This window comes from Sander vitreus, chromosome 7 (genome assembly GCF_031162955.1).
Source record: "Sander vitreus isolate 19-12246 chromosome 7, sanVit1, whole genome shotgun sequence".
NCBI classification, from domain to species: Eukaryota; Metazoa; Chordata; class Actinopteri; order Perciformes; family Percidae; genus Sander; species Sander vitreus.
In genome coordinates this window covers 16320725-16338665 of record NC_135861.1, presented here as the reverse complement: position 1 = coordinate 16338665, position 17941 = coordinate 16320725, and the positions used below count along the sequence as shown (strand labels likewise).

At 42.0% G+C, this 17941-nt stretch overlaps 1 protein-coding gene across 2 annotated transcripts in view; it reads right to left on the bottom strand.

The window, feature by feature from the left end:
* l1cama (L1 cell adhesion molecule, paralog a) overlaps window positions 1–16872 on the bottom strand; it is a 39269-nt gene extending 22397 nt beyond the window's left edge. For both annotated transcript variants that reach the window (XM_078254967.1, XM_078254968.1), the window contains exon 1: window positions 16750–16872. The gene's annotated coding sequence lies outside the window, so the exon portion shown is untranslated. The remainder of the gene's footprint in view (window positions 1–16749) is intronic.
* Between the last annotated feature and the right edge of the window lie 1069 nt (window positions 16873–17941).

Here is a 17941-nt window from a genome sequence, read left to right as displayed (position 1 = left end):
GCCTTTTCTCTCCATCAATTTGATAAACTGCTGCAGTAGCACTCCGGCTTGAACAATAGGCAAAGCTGCTGATTAATTCAATATTTGCAACTTTGATGGAAAAGGTGCTTTACAGTACAGTGGGAAACCAATATCTCCCTCATACCGGTACTCTTTGTTTAAAAGGCAGAGTAACACGTTTCAAGACCAATGATCCATGGTCAACTCCAAATGGAAATTTACCAGCGAAAAAAGCTGCAGAGCTACAGCTTATCTGGAATCATGGTATACAGACAGCACATTTATCAATACCACTATTAGCATAAGCTTGGCCATTAGATGCTTAGCTACTCCCACTAGTGTCAAATGCGGCGATAGAATTCACGCCATATTTTCCTCATTTTCCAAGCGCCTGCACCTCTTTCGAAGACCCCACCTTAACCCCCCACCCCCCTCCAGTCTACCAAGGGTTAGGGGTTAATATTGGAGTGACACAAAGCTGGAGAAAATAAAGGTTGTCAGAGGAGCCGTGAGGGCAACCGCCCACTCTCGCTCTATACTGGTTGCCATAACAACAGGGTCTCCACACAGCATCCCCCCTTGTACATACAAATTCAGTTATTCACACACATGGACACTAACAGGTTTGTGGTATCACTTAAATATGCACATGCACGTACACACGCTCACTCATTTGTTGCCCCACACTGACAGGCCCTCCCTCAAACACACACACACACACACACACACACACACACACACACACACACACAGTACAAATACTGGATGTCTTCACATTTATACCAAGTACGCATACTTAAACAGACATATGGACACACATAACACCTTAACTAGTTACTCTATGATTTATAAAGGGGAAATCATTTAGACTCATCCAACTGAAAATGAAAGTACAAAAGACTAGTACAAGAAGTACAAGACTCCCAAAGTCCTCTACAAATCTCTATTCTCCCTCTCTCTCTCCTTTGTACACCAATAAACGTGCACACAGTCATCCCTTCTATTGCCAAGACTACATAAGAAGTTACCTCTGGCGTGATTTATTTATTGATGTTTTTTCCCCTTAAGACACAATGGGAATGGTAGAATAAAAGTGGTGAATAATTGAAGGGGATGGGAGTGGACTCATTAAGGAAAGAGAGGAGAGGTGGATGAAGGGAAGGAGAAAGAAGGGCAACACTGGCGGGAGATCAAAGGTAGGATTGGCAACAAAGTCAACAACAAAAAGTCTGAAAAATTCATAGGATGTAAAAAAAAACAAAGAGAGAAAGAAAAAAAAAGTGTGAATGACAGATGTGAAAAGAGAGAGATCTGGTTATGGGATCACTGGCCAGTAAAAGCCCTGTAACGATCAAAAACATAACCACTAATGTAATAGTGTATCAGATTCCCTGCATGTGTGTGTTTGTGTGCACATGAGCCCATGTGTGTTGCAATGTGTATCAGTAGAGATCATCCTGTGCGTCAGCAGGTCAGCTAATCTCTCTTGTCAGCTAATGGAGCCGGTCTTGCAGATGGAGTGCCGCCTCTTGCTCTCTCTTCTTCTAGCATGTTAGCTGCTGCTCACTTAGATCCACAACTGATAAGGTAATTTGCTTATGGCTTGTCTGTCAGTGGGTTAGTTACAGGAAATGTAGATGTATGATATCAATATTAAAAAATAAAACAGAATGGATCATAATGGTAGCTTTGTGTTGATAAAATCATGACTGTAGACTTACGACACAACACGTGGGCAGTGCTGCAATATTGAATCTCTTATTTATTTCCTTTCAATTCACCTGTGATCTCAATAAATATGGAAAGAAAACAGACTCGGTCGGACTCACTGGAAACAGACAAGAAACAAATCAGATTGTTTGTGTAGACTAATTGAGAAACATATGTATTCTGTATATACACCTACATACATTCACACACAATGTATGCACACACAAGCATAAAGTCTTCTACCACTGCTGCACGGTGGCCTGTGGGCATCGTTTGCTTCATTAGAAGCAGCATCACTCAGATTCTGTGCGTGCAGCACAAAGCGCAGTAATTACGGACACACCCTCGGTGTCATGCAGAAGATATAGGATGAGATGCAAGCACCCCCATGCACACCACACATCCTCACAGGCACATTGTTATGCACTCTGTGTGCAGTAGGAACATGCAATGACAAACACATACAGCTTATGAAGATCCTTTCTTGTGGCAGTATGGTTTATTGTCCATACAGTAGATAGCTAAGAGTGTTAACTTGAGTAAATAGGGGCAATTATGACATTATGAAATTACGTGGAAGAGCTATTAGGAGTGACCTTCCCTCTTCCCCTCCCTGCTTCCTTTTGTGTCTCCTGCTCCGTCCTACAGCCCCTGCTTTTTCTCTCTCTTTATCTCTTAGAGTCAGCCTCTCCTCTTTTCTCCTGTTCCTGGAGCTAACAGCCTCACTTTTGCCTTTTCCTATTTGACGTTCATTTTGACCTCCACTGCCACTTTCTTTTCTTGTTTTTCTCTATACTTTGTAACGACATGTGCTGTTTGTTTGGAGTGATGCTCAGTGGAGATTCTTGTATGCAGCCAGTCATCCCTACGATAGAGAGTAAAATTAGAGGAAAATCAGACAGGTGAAAGGGAGATTTTATGTGTGAGTGTGCTGGTAAAGCCTTTTGGGATCAAACTGGAGCCAGACAGGCTAGTAAAAAGAAGCTGACATCAGTGTTGTATCTATCAGTGTTAGCCCTGAAACCAGATGCAGCAGCTTAACACTGTTGGAGATGACAAACCAGCTTAAACAACACAGACAGTATGCAACAGCACCAGAGGGAAATCAGCTACTGAAGCACTTGCTTGAATAACAGTAACATGGCATATATGTAAAGGCACAAAACATAAGCATTTACATGACTTTATTTTTCCATACAGGTCACATTGTTAATCAAGTCAGCCATGCATAAATACAGTATAAAGCAGCAGAAGAGAAAGCTGTATGAGCCTTAAAGAGAAGACTGTGGTGCTAAGGTTATCTAATGAGCCTCAGGTGTGAACGGGAGCATATGTGTGCCTCTGTGTCTGTGTTGCATCAAGTGTGCCGGTGGGGCAGGTTTGTGTTGGCTGCTGCAGGTAGTGATGTCTGTCTGAGAAGGGGCTGTGCAGTCCGTCATTCAGCAGACAGACAGAGAGGAGGAGGGAGTGGTCCCTCGGGTCAGGTGATAAGTGGCCCATATAGCGCTGGAGGACTCAGCTGCCAGCGACTCGTGTGACACGCAAGGACACGTGGCCACCTCCACAGGGACAATCGGCACGCCACATCCCGGGGAGAGGGGCGGAGTGTGTACATGACCTACGACCTCCATCACAACAGGTTAGACATTTGTGATGTCTAACATGAGAAAAAAGCACTCTAACTAAAGAAACAAAACAAAAATGTAATTTGCCTAATGCAAAATTGTGACATGTCTTTGTTTCTCAGATTCTTAATCACAGGTACATTATTTTCACAATATTTCAATTAGGCCATTTTTTAGCCCTAAGCTTCTCTGCAGATAGCCAATTGCTAAGATTTAGACATTTCCAGAAACATTTGTCAAGGATTCCCAAGTCTTTTCCACCACTTCAGGGAAATGAGCTGCTGGTAGGGCAAGGCCGCACATAGTGCTTTGCTAAAACATTTGCATGGAAGGGCCCCAGTGGCTCAACGACTGTGGGAAAGTGGCTGGATTTTTTTTCGAGCCTAATGCTGGATTTGCGGCAGCGTGAAGTAGTCACATGAAATTACAGAAAGATACAGAAACATACAGACATGCTCACACCCATGTGGCAGTACAACCTCACACCAGGTTTGCCACAGTTGTTATATTAATCAAAGCAATGAAAAAAAGAGAAATATAAACAATTGCAAATTCTTTACAACAAAAGAAAACAGCATTAGCATCACCAATCAGATGTCACAACTTAACTGACTACAGTGGAGATGGAGATGCAGTTTTAGAAAAACAGGACCAGGTGATTTGCATCTTCAAAATGATTAACCAGGTCAAACAATGGCTTCTTGGCAATCCCATTAACTTTGTTAAAAGTTGCAAAAGCAGCACTTCCCCTTAAGTGCTCCTCATCTAATCAAATACAAGGTCTTCTGGGGATGAGGCAGGAGATGTAACGCCCCTAAACAGCTAGTAAATGTCTATCGAGTGGAATCAGAGAGGAAAGAGGGTGATGGTGTGTTTGGGTGAGAAGGAACAAGGAAGTAGTGAAGAGGAAATAACATATTGTAGCTCTCTTAAACAGTCTACTCTCCCAAGTCAAGACTTACATTTTAAAAATGATCACAGTCTCATAAACTGTGGGGAAATTCACCTAACCTAACTCCATCATTCAGCACTCTGTTGTCTGTTAGGACGCAACTAAAACCACATTTTATAAGTGCTAACATTCTGAATTGTTATTTGTTGTTCAAGTTGGAAATCTTTTTTTTCTTCCTGCTGTGTTTGCAGTTTGTTGTATTTCATTTATAGTTTAGTCTCTTGCCACACTGCAATGACAGGTGAATCTTTCAGATTTATCTGTGTTAAAATCTAAATATTTTCAGTCAGACTTGCAGAACCTCTGACGTCAGAAAGGTTCATATGATTCAAGTCATCTTAGTAAACTGCTATTTTCTATAAACATGCTCTACTAATAGGCCACAGAAAGGAACCTATATTCAGTTCATGCAAACCCTGACATCTGCTGTTCTAAACAGTCTAAAAATCCTCTGATGCAAGGAAGTGATACATTTTACATTTCTTTCAGCAGTAACTGCAGATGTGCTTTTTTACTGCAGTTTTGTGTTTAAAAAACGTCAATATAGAACTACAAATTATTGTTATATAAGTGTGTGCACTGGCTCAGAAAACCATGCCCCGCTGCTTCTTGTCTCTACATCAGCTTGTTTCTGAGTCTCTCATCTCTCTGTGTCATCAACACACACAGGAAAACCGCGAAGCTCAGATATGTGAAGACTCGCTCAAACCTGCACACACACACACACACACACACACACACACACACACACACACACACACACACACACACACACAGCAGACTGACGGTTGGTTTAGGTCTGGCAAGACAAGTCAGTTTAAGGAGATTTGCCTGCCATTCAAATAAGGTGGAGTAAGGGGAAAAAGACAGCAGAGAGACATGGGAAACTGAGTTTGTATGGTGATTTGGCCACTGAGCTTCCGACATGGTCTCAGCTTATTTGGTGTGTGTGCTGATGGGTTTTTGTGAGAAAGTGTGAATGTATGTTTACTTAGGATGTGACAGGTCAGTATTGTTATGCATGACTCATTTTGTTTGTTGTATTAGTCTGTGTGTGTGTGTGTGTGTGTGTGTGTGTGTGTGTGTGTGTGTGTGTGTGTGTGTGTGTGTGTGTGTGTCAATACCCCTGCCTCTCTTTCCTTTTCTCACACCGCTATCACCATGACAACCTCCTGACTCCAGCTCAGCCACACGAAAAAAATATTTCACTCCCCTCCCCCTTCTACATGATCATCCTCCTCACCTCATCCCCCATACCCTCTCTCCCTCATGTATCTGTACTTTATACTCCCTACCTTCATCTCATTTCTCCTGTGTCTCCATCTCTTGCTCTTTCCCCATTTCTGGCTTTCTCCAGTTCCCCTGTTATGTCTACATGCTACCCACACTTGAAAGAGTTCCTCCTTCCTGACTGTCGTCTTTGCTGAAAGTCTGAAGTCTGTTATTTGCGCTCTTCTATCTCTTTCACTTCTGTTCTATATTCTCTGCTCCCTGCTGATTGCCTCTCGCTCCTCAGTACGAAACTCCCCTTTTCCTCTCCCTGAACTCCTTTACCCCAACCCCTCCCTCTCGGTGTTCTTCTCCTCCATATAGCAAGAAGCTTATGGAACACTGTCTTCCATCTGTGCTGCACTGCATCTTCATTACATCCTCCCAGCCAACAACATACACAATGCAATTACAGGTAGCATTCTATCAACCTCTGCCATCAACTTTTATCAAACCTGAGACAGACCGTCCAGTCTGAGGGGAAATTTGCAGGCTGGCACAGCATTGATACAATCCCTCAAACCTAAGTGGCTGACTAACTCCCATCGCATCTGTTATCATTATCATCAGCGAACCATTTCTGCTGTGTAACTAAATCCAATCATTACCAATGGAGTCCGTGGCGGAGATCTATTTGAGGCAGAGCGGCTTGTGATTTCCAACAGAGGAGGGCCAAGCTCCATCAAAGGCTGCAGTGTTATCTGAGGCGCACAGACCCGTCTCTGCAGATCCCTCTCCCCACGTCTCTACACAGCTCCAGCCCCTCAACGTACCAGTGTGTAGTGGTGCAAAGAGATCAAGGACGTGACATTTTCCGGAACGCGCAGCAATTTTCAGCAAGGTGCAATATAAAAGAGAGTAAACAGACAACCTGTTCCATCCCGCCTGTGTTTGCATCAGTGTGTGTATGTATGTGTGCATCATCTCCTGTCAGACGGTTAAAAGGAGTGACAAGTATATTTGGCTTTATATTATCTATTCAAGGAGGCACAAGGTGAATAAGCAAAAAAATAAATAAAGTGAGGAAGCGGTTTCATCTCATCTCTATTTATATTGTTTTGCAGAGCTTCACTGTGCCTCTCTTGCCTCACTCCCCTCACTCCCCTCCTCCTGCATCCTCTTTTCTTTCCCCCTCATCTTCCTCCTGGGGTTTTGCCCCGTACACTGAAGCCCCAGCTGTGGCCACAACTCCACCGCACGCTATCATCTCTCTTTCCCTCCTGTTTTGCTTCAGTTATGAGAGATGACAGAAATGATTCGGCCCCAATTCCAACGAGAGAGAGGAAAATAGGCAGAAACAGAGAGAGTGGCCACAGGGATGCAGAGGAAGCTGTTGTGACCTTTCCCTGCGGCTAAACAACCAGTTGATGAGCTTTTCATATAGAGTTAGGCCAACAAGGTCTGACAATCCACTATACTGTAGACACACACAAAACAAAGATGCTCACGGCCAGCTGTTGATCCTCTTGTGTATTACTCCCACAGTCAAATATATGAGCAACATATATACACACCTTCTCATGGAGAAAATAGACCAGTGGCAATATTCTGGTACATTAAATCCCCTGCTATAGTGACAGATATCTAAATCATCTGCATCCCATGATAGCATGGCTTAAAACATGCTGATCGTGCTGATTCCTATATAGGACACCCACACAGCACGTCAGCAGATCCTGCCAGCGAGCACTAACCAAGCAAACACAGCTTTTGCGTGACAACATTTCTCAAACAACCCTATTTCGTTTATTCAAACTGAAAGGAGGAACTAGATTTTCTGACACTTGTGGATGCAGACGGGCCCTGCAGGCAGGCCGAGGGACCCGGACCACAGGGAACAGTGTGTATAACGGCAGCACAGCTTGTAACAGCCCTGTCACTAACATTTACTTTGGATTGTTTGTCCCCCTCTGAACACGGGCCAGTCAAAGCATTGTTCACTACAGCCATAAATAAAACCCAGACTGACTGGACTACTGGATGGAGGAGAGACAGAAGAGGAATAGAAAGACAGAAAGGGATGGGGGGAGCGAAGGAGAGAAAAGGTGACGAGGACGTATAAAGATGGATGATACAGTATATGGCACCCTTTGAGAATGAAATTGTCCCAACTGAACACATGCTGATTTTATCCTGTCAGTTCAGTCTGTAGGCAGTTCTAATATTTGCATTTGGGGTTGTGTTCCTTGTTTAATATGTGTCACAGAAGCACTCTGCACACAGCCTGAGAATATGCGTGTGTGTGTGTGTGTGTGTGTGTGTGTGTGTGTGTATCTCCCTCTGCACACGCTGACATTTTACTCGCTACAGGATCTCTGTCCTTTACCCTCCCACCTCTCTGCTCCCAGTATCTTCTCCTCTTAATCTTCCCCACATTGTCCATCTTTACCTTCATACTCTCTTACTTCCTGCTCATCGCCCTGAGCAGGATCCCACTTTAATAATGGTGCAATCAACATTATTCAAAGGTTACTGATAATAATGTCCTTTCTTTCTCTCCCATTACTCCACCTTCTCTCCTGTTTCCCCTGCCCCACCCAACTGTGTAAGGCCTGGAGGATGAGGTCTTTGCTTATGTGTATAATTAGCTCGTTAAGCTCGTTAACAATGTCCAGGCCCCCTGTCTATTCTCTCCTGTTTCTGTTTTAATCTTCATATGGTTTGTTTTCTGCCCTTGTCTGCTCTCTCTTCATCTCCCTCCTTCCCCCGTTGTGACATCTGCACCCTTGAATAAATCTACTCTTTCCTCTTGTTGCTCCTGTGTTTTCCCTTGGGGATTGCGCCTTTTATCTATTCCTCATATTAACAAGAAGCCTCAGTCCATGTCTCCTTATCGCTTCCTGTTACATAAGTCAGTCATCTCTTCAGCACAGATTTCAACAAATGATTTACAAAAATTGCTACATAAAACTGCGCCCTGCAAGTTTGGCCACAAAAACACAATTGCTCAATTCTTCCCGCTCTGCAACAGAGCATGATGGCGGATGATGTCTCATTATTGCAGCTCGGGCACTGTGTGAGGCTCTCTGTAGCGCCATGCCCAATTACCCCTGATCAATTCAGGGAGCAAACTCAAACAACTCGAACACCAACCTGATTTATAAGTCTGCATTTAGAAGACACTAACAAAGACAGATTTACAGATTCCTCTTCAGGTAGATAGTGCGTGGAGTGTGTAGCAGGTTAGCATGGCCTGATTTATTCTGGCTATGAACAGATAAGGAGGGATGATGAGAGGGATGTAGGTCATAAATGGTAAAGACAACAGGAGAATAGGTTATATAAACCCTTACTTCACTGTGTATAGTCTCCCTGACGTGCAAACAATTTGCAACTTCGCCAAAAAAATATAATAAGATGGTGAGGCATCCCAAAATATACTAAGCAGAAGGACTGATAAATATATTATATAGTATAAAGTGTGATAAAGGGCACAGACTGAGTAATACAATACAAACAGGTGAAATAAAATACATTACATGCTATGCCAATAATTATGATTATTACATTTTTACAATCTTTACCCTCACTCTCAATACAGGCTAAAATAGAAGAAATATCTTATGACATTTTAGAGAGACACAGTTTCTTGCATTTATATTCTATATAATTCATATTCATGTATAATAAGCCATGATAGACATGCAAGATATGTCCGTGTATGCATTCTGAAAGATGAAGCTTCCCACTCATTTGGGGGGGTTAAGAAGCAACTTGTTACTCATGAAAACAAACTTAAAGAGCACACTACTTACCCTATCTGCCTCCACTTTTGTCTATGACATTTCTTTACGCCTTGACATTTCCTTCTCTGTACTTGGATCTCTCTCCTGCTGCTCATAATCAATGCCCCTTCTCTGTAGCTCTTTTCTTACAACCCTCCCTCTTTGTCTCCATGCCTCTTGTCTGACATTACCCTGTTTTAACCTTGCATGCCCCTCATCTGCTCCGCTCCAGCCAGCGCCTGAACGCATGTGGTGGGTGTAGTGTGTAATAGGATGGCACAGTAGGTGAGATTAAATTAGGCCAGTGTATGGGGATTATAACTCACTCAAAACCTGATCCCCCTCCCACTCTCTGTAATCCAACCCTAATGAATATATCATGGCTGACACAGCAGATAAAGGGCCTGCGAGAAACTACAGTCACAACATCATCGAGACATGCAGAGGAGACAAATACAGACAGCCTGTTTACTTCACATCACCTGCAGTACTTGGGGCCACTGTGTCTGTTCATGTGTGAATGGATGCTCGTGTTTCACGCCCCATCTATTTTGGTTATGGTTCATTCAAATGAAGTGTAGGTATAGAGCAGGGAAGAGACAACTGAAACAAAATCAATATACTTAAACATAAACACTCCAAATAAATAAGCCTTTAGATGCATTCAGAACACTATTAAACCACACTGTGTTCCACATTGAGACCATGATGTGTGCCACTCAATCAATGTCAAGCAGTCACATTCAATTCAGCACACTAACTCTTATGCCTCAAAAAACACAGTTGTTCTAAGTGTGCTTTATGCAACATACAAAACATTGCTTCCTGTTATCAGTGCAATGTAAAGACTTCATTAATCTTCAACTGAAGCACAAAGTTCCCAGACTGAAAAGGACATCCTCTTGATCAGTAAACTCTTGGGTGTGCTTCCGTGATGCTTCGTATGGCTGGATATGCTCCGGTATAAGCCTCAATTTTGCAATCTAGTCCAGGCTTTTAGGGAGCAAACATGTTACTAATGCCTCAGTACCAGAATGTAAATGTCTTTCAGGAGAACTTCCTCAACTTTGGTGAAACTGTGACTTGCAGCCTCCACACAAAACATTCAGTAAGGACTTTCAAATACTACCTGTGCCAAAGATGCACTCAAGTATGAATGGTGGCTAAACACTGCTATTCCGTTGACGGTCTATTGACTATTAGAATAAACGATTTTGCTAAGCTTATGTATTGGCAAAGGTAAAAATTGGGCTAGTATGAAAGTCATGCCAAGCACATTAAGAAACATTTTCGAGGGGAAACAGAGCACAGGTGAAGAAAAAAATTCCAACAGTATTGGGGGGAAAAAAAAAAAAAAACCTTAGTAGAGCAGCATGATGTAACTTAGAGCAAAGCGACAGTGCTGAAGTATCCTACAGCTCTGAAATACATTGTGCCCCCAAGTTTCATTAAAAATGCAGCTGGCCTCTCAGCAACAAATCAATAAATTAGTAAACCAATGCTCTCATGTCCCCTTAATAAACAGCCTGAGCAATGTAATCAAAGCCAGACTTGACTGACACTTAATTCCCAAATAATACATATATAACAAATACTCTTATTAGCTTATAATGTTATATGTGCTATATTGGAATTTGCAAAAGAACCTGAATGTAGCATAATGGAGGTTAGCTTAATTAAGCTACTTTTAACCTAACTACATCTGTAGTCCTACCGCATTATTATGAATCCCACTGCTTTTGTCACAAGACATGCCCTGCATAGCATTCAAGCGCTACGATTGGCCCAAACAACTCGTCAAAAAGCACTTTCATTTAGCGTTAAGCTAACTGCCTCAGGCTCATTTGGTTCATAGCTGGCTAGTTCAGGCTAAGCTAAATCCTCATGTAACATTAAGAAATAATATAACTTTACAGTTAGCATTATATAATTATATGTAATTTTGTGTTTTCTCTCTAGCATTTGCGGCCCTCCTGGCCCGACATTCTAATTATTTTTAAGTGGAAGGACATCTGTTGGGTCAAGGATGTAACGGCGCACTTAAAACAATAAGAGCTGATGTACTGCAGCCAAGGCTCTAGAGTGTGGCAGCCTTTCCTGCATTATTGTATCTCTGCATACTCATGTGCTATGGTCTATCTGTTCAGTTTACATGCAAAGTCAAATAAAACAAAAATAAAATAAAAATGTATTGTATACGGCATAAAGCACAATAGATCATATGTACAATTATGTTAGTTTCACCAGCTATAGTTGTTAGAAATGTGGATTGAGGGTACTCTTTATCTAACTGTAAAATATTAGTATACAATACAACTGGAGGCTGTTTGTACTACTACTACTAATACTACTACTACTAACTTATACTAATAATATTAATAACAAAATCAATAATTATAATATATTTAGTTTCCTTTTTTGGTTAAACTAGTATCTACTTTACTTTTTGATCAAATCTTTACGGACTCTAAGATAAGTTATAAATCAAGGATTTTGATGAGGCAGATGAAGATGAGCATTAGCTAAAAGCTTCTGTAATAAATTAAATGATGAAGAGCTTTATAATGGAAAGAATGAGAGGCAAAATAAAAGCATTATTAATATTCTGTGATGCAAAAAGGAGGTACACATCCTTATTTTTAAGCTATTTCACCCAGAAGCCATTAAACTTAGACGGTATCTCAGCAATGTCTCCATCAGACACTTGACATTATCTTTCACAAATGAAAGGCAATAACAGAACATTGGTATTTGATGTATAGTTAATTCATTCATGAGGTCATCTCTTTCTGGCCACTGTTAATGGTGAGGCATGCACGCACACAAATGCACAGAGAAATGTCTTTGACAGAACAATTCATGGACGCAGTTGGGAAAAACACACTGGACAGAGGGTCAATTTAGTGCAATTATAGTCACTGATGTGGACACCAAAGCCTTTCTGATAGAGCTGACTGTTGTCCAGATGGAATGACGCTAAGGGGAATCCTCTGTTTCACTGAGACAAAGACATTATTTTGTCAGAGACAGAAAAAGGAGGACAGCATCAAGATGGCAAAGAGAAGGTCAGGCATGGAGCTTCATATCTCCCCTAATTCATATTCAGTCTAATGTGTAGATTTATTGCTGCCGCTTTCCAGTCTGGTTCTTTATTTTAAACAATGTAGACTAAAGGAATTATAATTCACAGAATTAAAAGGGAAGTTTGGGGTCTCCTGCTGGAGCTGCTGCCCCCGCGACCCGACCCCGGATAAGTGGACGAAGATGGATGGATGGAGAATTAGACATTTATCTGCACCATAATAATGAAATAAAGTGATAGAGAATGCAGGGGCTTTTTATGTCCTAATTTTGAGATATTTTCTACAATATCTGCCACCTCCAATTTCATTATTGGTTTGGCAGTAATTCATTTTGCTCCTGGTTTCAAGTAATATCCACGATGGGGTTCCAGTTTTGTAATTTTAACCGCCAATATGATATTTGTCACCCAGGGGAATTCTACAATTTCTCCTCTCTCTTACCATCACTTCTGAAAGCTGTAATAAGGTAATTCACTCTGCCAAATTAAATTCATTTCCATCAATGACGCCTCTATTTGTGCCCTAGTCTTCATCACAGGTTCAATTGTATAATAGGGTTGGATTTATGAGTCTTTGTCTGAGAGCCTCTTTCTGGGAAGGCTATCAGGAGCCTCAGTCATTATTTTTTGATTAAGACCCCAATGTGGGCTTTTCTGTCCACCGCTGCGTGAATACTGATATGACAAGTGAAACTTAAGAAGTGCATGGCGGGAAGAGTAGGGGATAGAATAGTGATACAGAGGCAGTAAAAGGAAAAATGGATTACCTGGGTTGAAAGGTTGGCTCTAGCTGTCCAAGAAGAGAGAACAGGACTCCTAAATGATGACTGGAACAAGGTGGTTAAGAGAAATTGCCATGACAGTCTTCTTCCACTTTGTCTCATCTTCCATAACAGCCTTTTCACCATGCCTGTACCATCCTGCTGGCTTTTAAATCAATCCTTTCCATCTTTAGGTTTTCCTCCCTGCCTGCCTCATTTTACCTGTGCAAATTTTATTCTCCCCTTTTTTCCTGGCCTCCTTTCCTCCTCCTCAATTCTCTATAATCATTTACCCATGACTGGCCTGTCAATCCAACTGACCCTTAGCTCCCTAAATCACCACAATGTATTCTCTACCAAACCCTGGCAGCATGTCTACACAATCCCCCATTTGACACCCAGTGGGCTGACTCTCATTTGCACAGTCTAAATCAAACAGCCTTAAAGCTGCAACCAGAAAGGGTGGGGTAGGGGACTGCCTCTCCATCTTGAAGGTGCACATGTAACTGCACACGAGCACACACATGCACAGCATCAAAAAAGGTGCACGCAGGCTGAAAGATAACTCAAGGGAGTTCACTCAGAAGCCTTTGAATCTGTGTTTGTGAGTTTGTAACTTTACAACAACTATTCTCAAAGGAGGATAAAAAGGAAACCAGAGATGAAACGGTTATTGTTGACACTTCTGTCTAAGAGATAGTCTCTCTCTTAACCCTTATTTTACCCCGTCACTGCTTTAATGGATGAATCCCCAGAAAGTGGCGGGTGTGCTCTTTGATCAGTAGCAGACGTTTAAGTAATCAGGCCAGGGAGGCAACATTAGAGAATCTTTAATTTGGCACACTGCAACAGGATCTCTGCAGCAAGTATTTGCAGAGCGTTTGTTTGTGAGTGTGTTGCAGAAATTTTGCCTGTAAAAATGTGTTTATGTGTGTGTATTGATATATCTGTGTTTGGTGAGCAGGATGACTGGCAAAGGGGCCCTGAGGCAATAACAGGTGGCTTAGGAGCAAAGGGCCAGCGCAGCACTGCTCTTCCCCAGAGTTGCTCCTACCTGGCAGATTGAGAGCAGATCTCCTCCTACACAACACCAGCTCTCCACTTCAACTGCAGGACTAAAGGCATTTGGAAACTGGCCAGTCTCTGACATTATCATCTCATAAAAATTAATAGATGAAAAACATTAATATCTGACCATACATTGCCGTGCTTTTCTCTCATAATCTTCGTCAACCATAATCAGAAATCTCCGCCTAATCTTTTCACATTTCATTTCTATGGTTCTTTCTTTTGCTACAGCCCATCCTCCCATGTGACCTTCACCTTGTATATACCCTATCTCTCTACTCTCTCCAATACCTATAGCAGTGAACATGCATTAAAAGATGCAAAGTGCTTTGCATTTCAAAAGGAAGTCCACCTTCTTCTTTATCTTTTTTACGTTGCTTACACCATCATCCCCTGCCATTTCTCTCTCTTTTCCTTGCAGATCCCTGTCCTTCTCTCCTCACATAAATCCCTGTTTCCATCCATCTCTTTGATGAGCTCAATTAACCAGCCCATGTCCGAGGGGAGATTACATTCTGCACCATACTGTAGTGAGGGTAATCATACACTCCAAGTCTAGCCAGCTACTGTGACAACAACATCCCTGCTACACTAGCAGCTCCAAACACTGTCTAGAGATCCAGCAGCCACTGCCATACAAACCCCACTGCATTAAATAGTATGATAATGTGACCAGCAGGTGGTCTCTGGGGCATCGTTGCCACAGAGAGGATGCACATGCACACACACGCAGACACACAGATACATACACATACTCATTCACTCCAACACGCCCTTTTCAGCAGCAGCTGTATCTTGATCTATTGTGTGAATGTGTGCAGTGCAGTATGTTTATGGATGTTGTACAGATGGTAACAAGTCATTGTCAGGCGCAGAACCTTCCCTCCTTTCCAGTCCCTTAACTGGGTTCATCTGGGACAAGCTGCAGGCTACTGAGGGAGGGAGGGAGGGAGGTTCACTAGCACACACTTTGCACTCACATTATATCAGCAGGCATACTTAGATTTATTTGTGCGTCTGGTCATATTTTTGAGAATCTGGTCATATTTTTAGGATAGGAGTGCATGTTATAAGCAGATGCACAAAGATATACTTACCCACAAAACACCAGACATGCATGCAAAAACCTAGAAACGAAACAAGCTCACAGCCTTCAGCAGCTGCTTCTGGCAGTAGTTTTCTACATCATTAACACAACTGGTGTAACATTGTCTATTGTGTGCCATTGGGTAGAACAGATGTGTAGCAGGCCGCAGAGGGTGACAGCAGGCATCTGTATGGCATACAGCCAGGTGAGTGCCTCCTTTTCATTGGCACACCTCCACATAGTCTGCTGCGAGCGCTGCCCCACCCTTATTTTCACTTCCCCTGATATCTCCTTCCGTATAAATATCTCTCTTACGCTCTGTCTCCTGTTGATATCTGAATCTCTTTTTTCTTTCCCTCTTCCAGTTTTTTTTTTAGATTCCTTGTCTTTCTTTCCCTCCAAGGTCTGTAGTTTCAGGTTAGCCAGCTCTGGCAAAACAGCCTTACTGCAGCTGCAGAAGATAAGACTGGTAGACTAGAAAATTGTTGTAGTCTACTCCGCTGTGCTGTTCACCATCCAGCGGAGTTTCATCCACATCAATGAAAATCGTAGCAGCACATTGCAATCATGGGCAGTACTTAACATTAAGCCACTCAGCTATTAGCGGGGGAGGGGAATATGGTGAGAAAACGAATATTCATATTAAAGTAGGAAGGCAGAAGGAGAGGCAAAGCATATCATTTGCCTGAGAAATTACCAACAGTTTGCACAATGCAATATGAATTGCAATGGAGCAGATTTAAAGTGTATTTGTATTATATATTTTCACATTTGGTAGGAAATTCTAAAGATAAAGACAAATCCAAACTTTAGACATAAAATAATAACACATTGTAAAATGATCTGTAATCTGGCCAATTAAGTGTTCAGCGAGGCGGAAACAATGGCACACAGCACTGCTGTATATTCAATGTTAATGTCAGAGGAGACCCTGTTGCATGCAATGTACTGAATGTTAAAGCGCCGAGATAATACACAAAATCAAAAGAAAAAACCTTCCCTAAAAATATTCTGCACCAACAGGTTATCCATGACACCTGGCTTCAATACTCAAAATGTCTTTTTACAGTTCAAAGTAATGCAGTGTTACAGTGTAGTATAATTCATTACAACCTCCACAACCACTGATATAAAGATGTGTTTTGAAATTCGTCTAATTATTATTTTTCAAACTAAGTGTGTTGAAATAGCTGTAATTTCATAGTTTTCCTAAACATCAACACAACTGATGGGAATATGACAAATTCTCAAAAGAGGAGACATTTTTTTTTAAAAAGGAGCTTTTAAAGTGATTTAGATGAACCAGACTGTCAGTCAGTCTTTTACAGTCAGTGGTAAATGAGGAAAAGGTGTGAATTCATAACAAGCCACCTCCTCCTAACAGCCTAAAGAATCTGCTCAGCAGCTCTCTCCCGCTCTCATTCTGTTTAATGACAAACTGTTTGTCTCATCACAAAAAGATCCTCTTACCTTCTCAGAGATGTTCCTTTCCTCTGGCAACTCCTTGCGTCTGTTTTTCCCCTCTTTTCCTTATCTACTTATGCCTTTTCTTCCTCTTCTCTATGAAATTGATTGTGCCACTCTCCTCTCTGCTGATGCTGCAGTGATAGAAAAACACACCCTCATTCGGCTGCTCTCTCTCCCTCCCTCACTCTCATTGGCTGCCTGTTAGAGGTGACATCACCCTTCTTCTTTGCCTGCCTCCATCCCTCCTTCTCTGTTCCCTCCCTCACTCTATCTTCACCTCACTCCCTGTGTATTCTGACCATTCCTTTATTGTACACCCCTATCCTCTTTTCTGTCCTCTATCTATTCCCTCTGTCCTCTTCTTCCTCCCTGTAAACAGTCTGAATTAGTACTGTAGGTCCAGCTGCTCTTAGTAATTTTGCTCTTATATTCAGCCATGCAGTGCCAAGCATAACAATGCATACTGTAATAATCAGCATAGAGCACATAGCCTATGGTCATCCAGCACTTCAACTCCCTTCTACTCATGAACCAATCCTGGAGCTAACAGAAAAGGTGAAGTAATGGCCGGAGGAGGTTTTGTGTTGGTAATCTCTACGCTTCACTGGGCTCAACTTCCATAAGCTCTTTTAATTCATTCTGCCACTAAGACATTGACTGGGCTTCAGTTCATTATAGTGTAATCAAAGGCATGACTTGGATGAATGTTACGTAACGATGGTGAATAAAAATGTGTCAGGAATTACTGCTGTCTCTTATCTGAGTCTGGGGGCTGGGTCGACGAGAGGCATGATTTCAGGGTAATAAATCGCTGTGCAATCCTGGGGTTTGTCTGGCTGTGTTTGTGACAAGATACTGTAAATGTCATAAAGTGACTGTGAGCCAGCATGCACGATGATAGAGATCTACAGAGGTTTTGTTTAACATGCTTGTACCTCTTTGCATCTTGATTACTGTGAATTTATGTGCCAGTCAGTTGGCCTTATTTCCCCTCCAGCTCATACAAAATACAAAAGCAAATCTTCTTCTACTTGCTTTTAAAGCAATGCATGAACGGGCACCAGTTTGTATTTTAAACCTCCCACATCTCTAGTCCACCTCCAAAACCCTTAAGATTGTATGACAATTACTCTTTTCAATTCCACGCTCTGAGTTAAAAATCATCTTTTCCCACTGCTGCCTGCAGACTGTTGAA